Raw genomic sequence first — 13,078 nt, forward strand, 5'->3', positions numbered from 1 at the left:
CAGCGGTATCAGTGGTGCTGGGGGAAAAGTGTACGCAAATCTGCCGGACCAGTTCATCCATATCGCATTGCCCTGCGACTGCGGATGTGGGAACCTGGCGGCAAAGCTTTGGCATTTTGCGTTTTCGCTTGTCGGGAATAGGTCTATCTCTGGATGACCCCACTGCTGGAAGTACGGTTGGAGTACTGATGGGTGTAACTCCCACTCGTGCATCTGGTGGCTGTGTCTGGTTGTCCTTGCCGGGGAGGTGTTCTGCCATGAGGAACATGTTCCTTTGAATGGCCCACTTCCACATGCTCTGAGCCAGATGAGACAACTGTGGAGAGTGTGTTCCTCCCTGCTTCTGTATGTAGTACATGGCAGTCATGTTGTCCGTCCGGATCAACACGACTTTGTTGCACAAGTGTACTTTGAATGCTTTTATAGCGAGGAAGATTGCCATCAGCTCTAGAAGGTTGATGTGCATCTTCTTTTGTTGTTGTGTCCATAGTCCCTGAACTGTGTAATGGAGTACATGAGCTCCCCATCCCTGGAGAGACGCGTCCGCCGTCAGTATTATCTGTGGGACAGGCTCTTGGAACGGTCGGCCCTTGCAAAGGTTTTGTGGATTCCACCAATGCAGAGAGTTGTATGCCCGACCGCTCACCAACACTAGGTCTTTCAACTGTCCTTGAGCCTGATTCCACGGACGTGCTAAGCACTCCTGAAGCGGGCGCATATGTAGTCTCGCGTGGGGGACTATGAAGATGCAGGAGGCCATCATGCCTATCAACTGCATGAACACGCGCGCGGGAAGGGAGTGTTGTGGTTTGAACTTTGAAATCAGCATTTGCATGCTGTTGATTCTCACCAAATTTGGCTGAGCTGTGGCCGCCAGAGTGTCTATAGTCGCACCTAGGTACTGTTGTACGTGTGCGGGCTGTAGATGGGATTTTGGGTAATTTAGTGAGAACCCCAGACTGTGAAGGAGGTGAATGGTGCAGGACATGTGGCTGGCACATTGCTGGGCTGACTTCGCTTGAACGAGCCAGTCGTCCAGGTAAGGGTAGACGTGTATGTGCTGCCTCCGTAGATGTGCCGCCACAGTAGCTAGGCACTTTGTAAACACTCTTGGTGCCGTTGTCACGCCGAAGGGAAGGACTGTGAATTGGTAGTGCTGCCCTTGAACAGTGAACCTGAGGTATTTTTTGTGTGATGGGTGGATGGGTATGTGGAAATACGCATCCTTGAGGTCCAGTGTGGCCAGAAAGTCTCCCTGCTTGAGCAGCGGGAGGACTTGCTGTAGAGTGAGCATGTGAAAATGCTCAGAAAGAATGTATCTGTTTAGGGGTCTCAGGTCTAATATAGGTCTGAGTGACCCGTCCTTTTTCGGTATTAGAAAGTACAGGGAGTACACCCCCGTACCTTGCTCGTGGACGGGTACGACCTCTATAGCGCCTTTTAGAAGCATACTTTGCACCTCCTGCTGTAAGAGCGTTAAGTGCTCTGAGGACATAGGACGGTTTTTTGGAGGTATTGTGGGTGGAGTGGAGGTTAGTTCTAGACAGTAACCGCATTTGACAATATCTTTGACCCACCTGTCCGTGGTGATGGAGTTCCACGTGGACAGGAACCTTTGTAGCCTTCCCCCGACAGGTGTTATGTGGTCGGGAGGAAGGGAGAGGGCGTCACTGCTTGTTCTTGGGGGAGGACCTGGTGTTGCCGTAGCCGCGTCCTCTGCCCTTTGTACTGGAGCCACGATATCCACCCCGGGTGTTTTTATCGTAGGTGGTTTGTGTATTGCCCTTGTTGTATGTTTGCTGTGACCCCTGTCCTCTACCTGCTCCTCTATTTCCGGGGCGACGAAAGGAGCCGCTCCGAAAGGACTGAGTCTGGAGAGCCCCCATGGACTTTGCAGTGTCCGTGTCCTTCTTTATTTTCTCTAGGGTGGTGTCAACCTCCGGGCAGAATAAATAGTCGGGGTTGACAGGCTGGTTGAGTATGTTGTTTTGCACCTCAGGTTTGAATCCGGAGATTCGTAACCAGGCATGTCGTCGCAGCATGACACTAGTGTTTATGGCCCTGGCAGCTGTGTCTGCGGCATCCAGCGCGCACTTGATGGATGCGTTTGTGAGGAGCTGTCCCTCCCTGATGAGGATCTCTGCACCTTCTCTGTATTGGTCAGGGAGATTGTGGTAAATAATTTAATTACCGGGACTTAATTTGATACAGAAGCATAATAAAAATAGCTCAGTAAATAAGAGGCAGAATCCGTGGTATTAGAGGTTCGGAATGGGCTTTATTCCAATGGATGATTCGAATCGGTTGCTCCAAGTTCCATCACCACGAAGGTTCAGGAAGTGAAGTACATACATTATTGATAATTATTCACTTTTATACAATAGGCATTACAGTGAAGCAAATGCAAGAGGCGTAACAATTGATAGCAAAGATAACATTTCACATGCGTAGCTGAAGGAGGCGTAATTGGGTGTAACAAGGAAAACGTCATTGGTTATGATGTCACATATGGGTGGACCTATGAAATAATTTCGCAATGTCAGCAGAAATACTTGGCAGAGATGCGCGCGCAGCAGTATGACGTGTGATTGACGTGCAACTAGGGGGTGAAGGGGACTTGACATTTAACTCTACATGTGGCGACAGAAGTCTGGAGGGTCAAGTCAACCTAATCCCAAATCATATCTAACATCCTATGTTTAAAGAACTATGTTATCCAGAAGAGAGGTCTCTTAGAGTAGAATCTTATTCTATACTGACTATACTGACTGTTAGTGCGTGTACAAGCGTCTAAGTGTCTACACTAGATGCGAGGGCAGGAATCTTCCATAGTAACAGGGCTATGAATTACTTGCATGAAGACAGAGAAACCGGGCCTTTGCTCGGTAGCTGGAAGAATGTTTACTTAAACTACTAGACAGGAATGCATTGGGCAGGGAGCGGAGCAGATAATTTCGAAGGTGAAATACAGTTTCTTGGCAGGCAACAGGCTGATGTCAGGCTTCGTGAGCCGCGCAGGGAATGAGACAAAGTTCATGGTCACAGATGCAGGCTCAGACTGGAGCTTTAGAGGCAGAAAGCAAGAAAAGCTTGATGACAGAATCAGGGCCTACTTGCCTGGACTGTAAAATGGCATAAGTGAACCATATAAAGCCGGTGGCCTTTCATACTTAGGAATGGAATATCCGGCCTAATTCATGGCGGATCTGAAAGAGGACATGTTGACGGTGGACGCACATGTGTTTGCGTCTTCATAACTGGAACTGGAGGGAGCATACATGTACTTGTGATTCATACATGAAACCGTTGGGGTCCAAGATAGGGGACATAACTGATCAGAAAAATCCATATTTCCACATTCCCTCCTTGTCCCCTACTTGCCCGTCAAGAGATATCAATCTTCATCAATCCATTGATCTGTTCATATAGCATCATTTGTTCTTCTTTTTTCTTCTGGGACGAATGAAATCTTGGTGATGGGACACACGATGTGGCACACAGACCACAAATCGCTGGTCCACATTGTAGGCATAGACAGCAACTGAATAGTATGAGGAAGCCAATACCTAGGAAGGATAGGACCTTCCATCCAAAGGTAGATAATACATTCCAAAACCAACCGGACCAAGTCCAGGTGCCTGGATTCTGGTGTATCTGGCTTACAATCTTATGAAGGCGAGTTATGGCTTTATATACAGATGGCGAATTTTCTAATATGAAAATGCAACAACTTGATCCGATGACCCTACAAGCTCCGCCCCTATCGGCCAGGATGACGTCAAGGACAAGACAATTTTGAAGCACAACAATCCGCATAGCAGACTGTTCTTCTGTTAAATTGCCTAAGGCGGAAATAGTTTCGTTCACTACTGCTTCAAGGGTTCTAGTTAATCTACGTATCAGTTTACTATTGGTAACGGTACCTATATAGGGAAAGAGACCTTTATTGAAATCTGTGTATTTTTCCCATGCTGTTTGTGTAATCGACAATTGGGAGATCTCTCCTTTCTCTATTGTGTACTAAATGAGTATTTCTGTGATAATCGGGAGGAGCTAGGAAAACAGGTGGCAAAAGAAATCCAATGTAGCAGGTACCATCCCAATCTAGAGGCAAACGTACATATGCCGTCTGACCACATATAAAATAGGAATGGCGGGAAGCTCTAAATGTCGACTTGCCTTGATCACTGAATTCTATTACAGTGGTGCATCTACTATGGCCCATATGTATGGAACCATTCTTTCTTACACATAATTCACCTTTTACTGGAAATACTGACATGGCAGGCAAAATTGGAGTAGCTTCGGATTCGACATTTAGGATCATAAGATTAAGCGTAAAATTACCTAATCCATATACTTCATTTTCTAGATCAGTTCCTGTTCTCTTGGGAAGTCCCTCCTTGTTAGGGTAGCAGACTTTAAGTAAAACTAAGTTCAAATTTCCCCATACCCAGTTGTCTTGATAAACTGCAGAATTTGAATCTAGGGAATTAATTAAACTAAACCATGCTCCACAGGAGCCGTTGTGTGTGAATGGGTATGGAAAAAGAGGTAGAATTCCTTTATAATTCTGATAGGGAGGGAGTCGGCCACATATCCAACAATTTGTAGCATTGCTAACCTGATGGGAATGATGTAACATACTAATAAAAGTGTTATTGCGCAGCGCAAATCTATACGATAATTCATGCGGGGGTAGGTCACTAAAAGAATGTTCAGCAGTAACTTTATAAATATGTCTAGAAATAGGATAATATATGTGCAACAATATACTTGCAGTAATTATTAAAAGACTCAGGAAAAACAAAATTAATAACGTCACTGTGCAATGACTACGCAGTGATTTACAGTATGCATGTCGTTTCCACATTTTTCGGGTGTTTTCTCTATTCAGATCTAAGGGATACATGTCAGGGACACATTCAACCGCTTCACCTTGGAGAGGACTTAAACAATCAAATTTCCCGACCGGTTAGATCTGAGTTTTAGTTTATATTGTTCGTGACTACTGGTTTCAACAAAAGGAAGTTTTGAGTCAATGGGTGAAGACACACAAGGTGTGGTGTTTACGTCCGATGGTAGTCCATGAAATTTCTTGATATGACTTGAATGTATCCAGCCTTTTCTGCCCTCGATCTTCACGGCTGTCCTTGTGGTGAGCAAGACCAATTGCGGTGACTTCCACCTAGGATCCAGCTGAGTCTTTCGATCAAAGTTCCTCACGAGGACCAGATCCCCCGGAACTATGTCATGGGGTTTCACCTCAGTGTTGTCAGGAAAAGCTGCAGCTACCTGTGAACGACAAGATTGTAGTGCAGACATCAAAGAAGCCAGGTAATCTGTCAGCATATTACAGTCAACATCAGTTATTTTGCGTGGTATAGGCGTCCCCCACATATTTGGTGGTCTGCCAAAGATCACCTCATACGGGGATAGCCCTGTTCGAGAGTGTGCTACCATTCTCATGTAAAAGAGTGCAACTGGTAAGGCTACTACCCAGTCGACACCCTTCTCTCTGCATATCTTGGACAATCTGATTTTCAGAATCTGATTATGTCTTTCTACGAGACCTGCTGCTTCGGGGTGTCGGACACAGTGGAATTTCCACTGATAGCCTAACAAAAGTGAAACGTGTTTCATTAGTTCGGATGAGAACGGCTGGCCGTTATCTGAGTAGACAGCACGTGGTAAACCGTATCGTGGGAAGAATTCTCGAACTAACTGTTTGGCAGTAGTCGGGGCAGTGTAATCTGAAACCGGGTATGCCTCTGTCCAACGGGAAAGAGCACAGACAACTACGAGAACATATTTGAATCCTCGACATCGTTCCATCTGGATATAATCCATCTGGAGGACTTCAAAAGGGTGATCAGGAGACTGAAATCCACCCTGCTCTACGGGAACGCTTTTTCCTGGGTTGAACTGACAACAGATCATACAGGTACGAACCTTTTGTTTAGCTGCTGCTCGTAAATGTTTATTGAACCAAATGTGTTGGATGCTGTCTAGCATAGCTTTTTCTCCTAGATGTGCTGGACTATGTATAGTGTTAATAATAACTTGGACCATTGAATCAGGAAGGAACCACACAGATTTTTCCTTCGTCATCCATCCTTGGTCCGTTTGAATCCCTCCTAATTCAGTCCATTTCTTTATTTCGTCTGGAGTAGCATGTGTCTGTATGTCAATTACGTCAAGAGCGGGATCTTTAATCGTCATACAATGTGTTGGCGTCGGGACTATTGTCTTTGTCATGTCGGATGTTTGAGTTTGAGCAGTCTGTTTAGCTGTTCTGTCAGCTAGATCATTGCCTTGGGAAATGATATCAGTAACTTTCGTATGAGCTTTACATTTCATAATTGATATTGCAGTGGGTAGATGTATTGCATCTAATAAAGCATGAATGAGGGGTCCGTGCTGAATGTGGGCACCGTGAGAAGTTAAATAACCTCTCTCTCGCCACAGCACGCCGAAGTCATGTACAACTCCGAATGCATAACGTGAATCAGTGTATATGTTGACTTTTTTATTTGTGGCTTGAATACAGGCTTGTGTCAGAGCGATGAGCTCTGCTGCTTGAGCGGACAAGGTATTTATACAATTTGTTTCAATGATTTCAGTGTCTGTTGTGACTGCGTAAGCGGCCACTAACTCTCCTGTACTTGTTCTCATACATGAGCCATCTACATACAACGTCAGGTCTGGGTCTGACAATGGGACATCTGTCAAGTCTTGTCTGGGTTTCGTCGTGATTGTAATAACGTCAATACAGTCATGCGCTAGTGGGTCCGTTCCAATTACGGGTAAAAGTGTGGCAGGATTCAATGTGTTACAGCGTCTGATTTCTATATGTGGTTGGAACAATGTTAATTCATACCCTGTAAGTCGCGCTATAGTTAAATGTTGTGTTTGCGTTCGATTCAAAAGAACCTCTACTGCATGCGGTACTCGTACTGTCAATGGATGTCCTAACACTATGGCATCGCTTTGTCTGATTGCTAAAGCTGTCGCTGCCACTGATTTTAGGCACGCAGGCAGAGCCTGAGCTACGGGATCTAATGTACTAGAAAAATAAGCACACGGTTTGTGTGATCCTGCTTGTTCCTGTGTGAGTACTGACAAGGCAGTACCTTCGCGTTCTGTAACAAAAAGTGTAAACTGTTTATTGTAACATGGTGTTGCTAAAACCGGTGCTTGACATAAAGCTTTCTTTAAGCTTTCAAAAGCTTGTGTATGTTCCTGAGTCCAAGGGAGAACAGTCGATGTGGCTGCCTCCTGTGTTGTCAACTGAATGAGTTGTTTTGCTAGAAATGCATACTGAGGGATCCATTGCCTACAATATGAAGTGAGGCCTATAAAAGCCCGCACCTCCTTTTGTGTCTTGGGTATTGGCATGTTAGCTATTAACTGAATGCGGTCGGGTGTAAGCTGCCTTCCCTCCTTGGACAGCGAGTGTCCAAGATAAACAACTCGCTGGACACAGAATTGCAGCTTAGAAGGGGACACCTTGTGCCCCTTTTCGGCTAGAAATTGTAAAACTGTCAGCGATGCTTTCTCACATTCAGGTTCGCTTCTAGCGGTGATCAGCAGATCATCGACATATTGAAGCAGGGCAGTGTTTACTGGCATGTGGATACTGTCGAGTTCTCGTTTCAGTGCTTGGCTATAGATGCTGGGGCTTTCTGTAAATCCTTGAGGTGCGCGTGAGAATTTAAAGCTACGTCCATTTAAACTAAATCCGAACAAGTATTGGCTTTCCGGATCTATAGGGACGCTGAAGAAGGCATTTTTGAGATCAATTCCAGTAAAGAATGTTGCTTCGGAATCAATAGCTGTCAGTAATGACGAGATATCTGGGACCACAGGGAATTGTGGCACAATGCATTTGTTCAATTCGCGCAGATCAATAACCAATCGATATACTGGCGGGGCCTTCGGATCTGTTCGTTTAAGAATCGGAATTATCGGTGAATTACATACATTGGAGTCTGTTTCTACAACCACTCCTTGGGCAATGAGCTCGTCAATGATTTGTAGTAAAGCCACTACAGCATCTGGTGGTAACTTGTATTGTCGCATTCGTGGTAGTACCACTCCTGCCTTTAGTGTAACTCGATATGGTGTAATATTCATGCAACCAACATCAGTAGGGCCTTGGGCCCATAGATGTGTAGGTAAAGTCTGCAGTCGGGGATCCATGTCTCGAGACACATAGTGACCTTTGAAATCACGTAAAAACAATCTTACTCCTTCCGGAGAACAACATATTATAGCTCCTAGAGCTTTCAGTGTTTTTATACCTAACAAGTTTTCTGGACATGATTTAGTAAGCAATAAATCTGTAGTTCTGGTCAAGGGTCCTATCGTAAGTGGAAGAGGCTGTGATACTTCATTAACAATAGGTTTTCCTGAAAAACCAAGGGAAATATTCTGTGAGCCTGAGAGGGGTGCCCCTGGAACTTCACTACGTTTTATGGTTGTTCGACTTGCCCCTGTATCTAGTAAAAATTTTCTATCTTGACCTAATAATTCACTATGTACATAAGGTCCTTCTTGGTCTACAGGGACCTCGATAAGGGGTAAGTCAACTTCCCTCTCTAGGCTGTTTCATGCATATCGTTGATAATCAGGATAGTCATACTGTGCGGTCTGGTACAGCTGTCGTGTCGTGGTTTGTGTGGCAGCAACAGGCAGCGCAGGTGCAGCTGGCACAAACTGTATAGACTGTTGTGGAGCTGGCATGGACTGTGCATGCTGCGAGGCTCCTTGTTCATTCTGATCCTGTCTAAGTGGCCGTGGTCTTTCTTTTGTAATACCTGTGGCGATATTACGCTTCAGGACTGGACAATCGTGTATATAATGACCTGGTTGTTTACAATAGTTGCATGTCCCTTTTACAGGTCCTGCTGAATCACCGGAATGTGTCGTACCCTTTTTATGTCCTTCAGCTGGAACTGTCTGGGAGACTAGCATTTTCATTTTCGTGTCTTTCATGCGTCTTTGTTCATGATCTTGTTCCTCTCTAATTCTATTGTGATGATACTGTAACATTTGTAACATTTGTGATGGGGTGTTACCTTGCCAGGTACTCTCGAATTTTAATACTCTATTCTTCACTTGGGGCAAGGAATTTTCAACTAATTTTGTCACAAACAGATGTGGGTATGATTCGCTACTTGCTTTTATGCCACTATTTATACCAAAACATTTTTCAAATCGTGCATAGAAATCACTAGTGTCTTCATCTTGCTTTTGTTTACAGGCTGAAATTGCACCCCAGTCCTCCTTTTTCGTGGTTAATAAACGTGGCAGTACCTGTACTAGTAAACCTGGTAGTGCTTTAGTTTTGTCCCCAAGCCCCGAACCTGGACCTCGGGCCTTTTCTTCATTTTCTAATGCTGTCCAGTCTATCTTTTGGTCTCCCACCTCCCACTCTTTTTCCTTGAGTTTTTCCTAAATGCCAGCAGGCATCAATACCTTTAATATGGTCATAATGTCGGGATAGGTATACTCTCCCATGAGTAACATGTCTTTAATTTCTCGGTGGAAACCCGCTGGGTCTTTGTCATGACTGGGTACCACTTTCTTCATTTCTAACAATTCTATTTTCGATATGGGCGTATATACAAATACACGTTTAAACTCATTGTCCTCGCCCTTTACTGGGTGTACTTCTCGTAAGGGATTCTGTCTGTCCATGTAATACATCGGTCTTTCCTTGATGGGCAGTGAGACATGTTCTGGACATACGAAAAGAATGTACTGCTTTCTTGATTCTAGTATTTCTTTAATTAGCTTAGTACCTGAACCTCTCCATCTATTCGTGAGTAATTCAGTCAATATATCAGGTAAGGGACCAGGATCTGAATGTTGGCTTTTATATAGTACAAGAAGTTGTTGAATCATATAAATCCCAGCTAAACGCTGTTCATCTGGGGTGAGATTCAAAAAATGTGTGTGCTACTGTATCATCATCATACTTTCCGGGACTGTCAACCCAATGAACGGCTGACCTGGCTAATTCTTGTTCATCCATAGAATCGAGAAAATGATAACCCCTTCGTTCTCGCAGTAATTTGTCAGCGGCTTGGAACGAATGCTCGGGGGACCTTATATTTATTATAGGTGTTTGAAAATTCCTGTTATTTTCTAGACATATCGGACGTATCGGGTCAGTAAGACATCTAGTACTATTACAAGATCTTCCTCTACCTACATAGGCTATGGTTTCTGACTGTCCTGTGGGCAGTCCTGATCCTTCCTCCTCCTCATTTTGTTCAAACTGGTCTACCGCTAATCTCTCTTCGTGTAGGCGTTCTATTTCTTTACGGATCTTTCGGCACATGGCTATTATACAGTTTTGCTTATCATGTCTCCCTTCTGATATATTCTGGCTCCATCTGGTAAGAATTTGCATTGCTTCCGGGTCTACCCCCGGTCGGTCTTGATTTCTGATCACACAATTTATGAGGAAACGTAACAGTTCCCCCTGTATTTCCACTTTCTGGTATTCCATAGCTCTGTTAATACATTCAGAATCTCGCCCTGTTTGGACAAAATGGTATATATTATCTAGATGCATAGTCATTCCTGGTAACTTCACTAAATACACCGCGGCTCGTCTGATACGTAGTGATGCCATGATCATTTCGTCCTCTTTTCCGGGCACAGGGTCATATCTACAATCTATAAGAAGTTCCTTAAGCGTGCGGGCATTTATGAGTTTGGGGGTACGTGGATGTGCTGACTCTTGAAAAGTAAGTTTATTTATTCTGGGTGGCGTAGAAAAAATATTGGTAGCACCTCCCGTAGCCCCGTCTGGGGTATCGGGCGTGAAAGGATTCGTTGAACGCGATACAGCAACTATAGGTGTGGACACAGCTATAGAAGTAGCTGTAGGAACAGATGTGGAAACAGATGTGCTTGCCGGGACTTGTGTCAGGATTTGGTGCTGTAGAGATATAGATACAGGATCTTGGCGTTGAACCTCCCCGGCCAACGGTCTATGTGGGGCGGGGTTAGCATACTCGGGAGCTGCGTCATCTAAATATGAGGAAAGAAAAACATCTTCTGCGGTTCTAGGATGCCCCTTGGGATGTACCTTTATTGGAAATAATGGGGGTGGCAAGTCTTTTGGTATCCCCGCAGTAGCCTTAGGTAATCCCTCGGCCAGAAGGGGATACATACCCTTCATAAGGGCATGTCTTTGTCTGTCTACTTGTTCTGATTTCACTCGTGTACCTTCTTCAATTAATAGATTTTCTCGGACTTCATTTGAATTCTCTTTACTCTTCTCTTCCTGTCTACGTGCTTTTTCTGTACGTCTATACGATTCTTTACGCCATAATTCAATGGCGTCTTTCTGTGATTGTCTAGCTTTCTTTTTCCATAATTCTTCCTCTACTTTCACGATGCACTCTGCATCCCAGGTCCCAGCCGCGGGCCACCTCTGACTTTCTGGTAATTCCTTAGTGTAGTCTACCCATAAATCAAGAAATAATATAGCGTCTAAGCCGTGTTTATGATACATGAAGTACCCTGGAGTGTCCCTAGGAGGAATAGGAACAGCTTCTTCGAGTACCCCTTTTCTAGTTGTGATCTGTCTTAATTTCGAAAAGAGCGGCATATTGAGAACTGATCTGATACTTGATCTTGAACAAACTTAATACAAATAAACACGATAATGAACAGTCATTCATACCACAATATGCAGAACGTATTAACACATTTAACATTTAACATTTAAGTGAGCACAATGATGATACGATCTAAGGAAACTTAATTACTAAACATAATACTCGGCATTAACTGAATTATTCTGAATTTATATACTAGATATACTAGATATACTGCTAAACAGTACAGATACACTGCTAAAACAGTGCAGACCGGATTTGTGTACCCAAACCCGTCTGGACCGGCACAACTTATGTGCGCGCCAGAACGCCTCCCCAGTAATGGTACTCACCGGGTAGCTCGGAACGGAAGGCCTCGGAACGGAACTGAACTGAACTGGACCGGACTGGACTCGACTCGACAACTTCGGACACTTCTGAGCTTCGGAAACCTGGTGGGCCTCTGTATACCTCGGATCTTGCTCTCTCAGCTAGGCTCTGGTCGGGATACTTCGCACTTCTCACCGCCTCGTCTGGGTGTTGATCGCAGCCTCAGTCGCCCCCGCTTGACCGGAGGGAGATACAGGAAATCCTGCTGGTACGCGTTGTTGTCCGTCCAGCTGTGGCAGGAGACCGGGCCTGCAACGCACCGCCGGCGCGTGAGATGAGAAAGTGTCCCTGTTCGGGCGCCATTCATGTGGTAAATAATTTAATTACCGGGACTTAATTTGATACAGAAGCATAATAAAAATAGCTCAGTAAATAAGAGGCAGAATCCGTGGTATTAGAGGTTCGGAATGGGCTTTATTCCAATGGATGATTCGAATCGGTTGCTCCAAGTTCCATCACCACGAAGGTTCAGGAAGTGAAGTACATACATTATTGATAATTATTCACTTTTATACAATAGGCATTACAGTGAAGCAAATGCAAGAGGCGTAACAATTGATAGCAAAGATAACATTTCACATGCGTAGCTGAAGGAGGCGTAATTGGGTGTAACAGGGAAAACGTCATTGGTTATGATGTCACATATGGGTGGACCTATGAAATAATTTCGCAATGTCAGCAGAAATACTTGGCAGAGATGCGCGCGCAGCAGTATGACGTGTGATTGACGTGCAACTAGGGGGTGAAGGGGACTTGACATTTAACTCTACATGTGGCGACAGAAGTCTGGAGGGTCAAGTCAACCTAATCCCAAATCATATCTAACATCCTATGTTTAAAGAACTATGTTATCCAGAAGAGAGGTCTCTTAGAGTAGAATCTTATTCTATACTGACTATACTGACTGTTAGTGCGTGTACAAGCGTCTAAGTGTCTACACTAGATGCGAGGGCAGGAATCTTCCATAGTAACAGGGCTATGAATTACTTGCATGAAGACAGAGAAACCGGGCCTTTGCTCGGTAGCTGGAAGAATGTTTACTTAAACTACTAGACAGGAATGCATTGGGC

The 13,078-nt window shown here is 44.5% G+C and overlaps 1 protein-coding gene across 1 annotated transcript in view; it reads right to left on the reverse strand.

The window, feature by feature from the left end:
- Positions 1-13,078, reverse strand: part of DCUN1D4 (defective in cullin neddylation 1 domain containing 4) — a 455,220-nt gene that overhangs the window by 369,324 nt on the left and 72,818 nt on the right. The gene's annotated exons all lie outside the window — the stretch shown is intronic.

Source organism: Triturus cristatus, chromosome 2_2 (assembly GCF_964204655.1).
Source record: "Triturus cristatus chromosome 2_2, aTriCri1.1, whole genome shotgun sequence".
Lineage (NCBI taxonomy): Eukaryota > Metazoa > Chordata > Amphibia > Caudata > Salamandridae > Triturus > Triturus cristatus.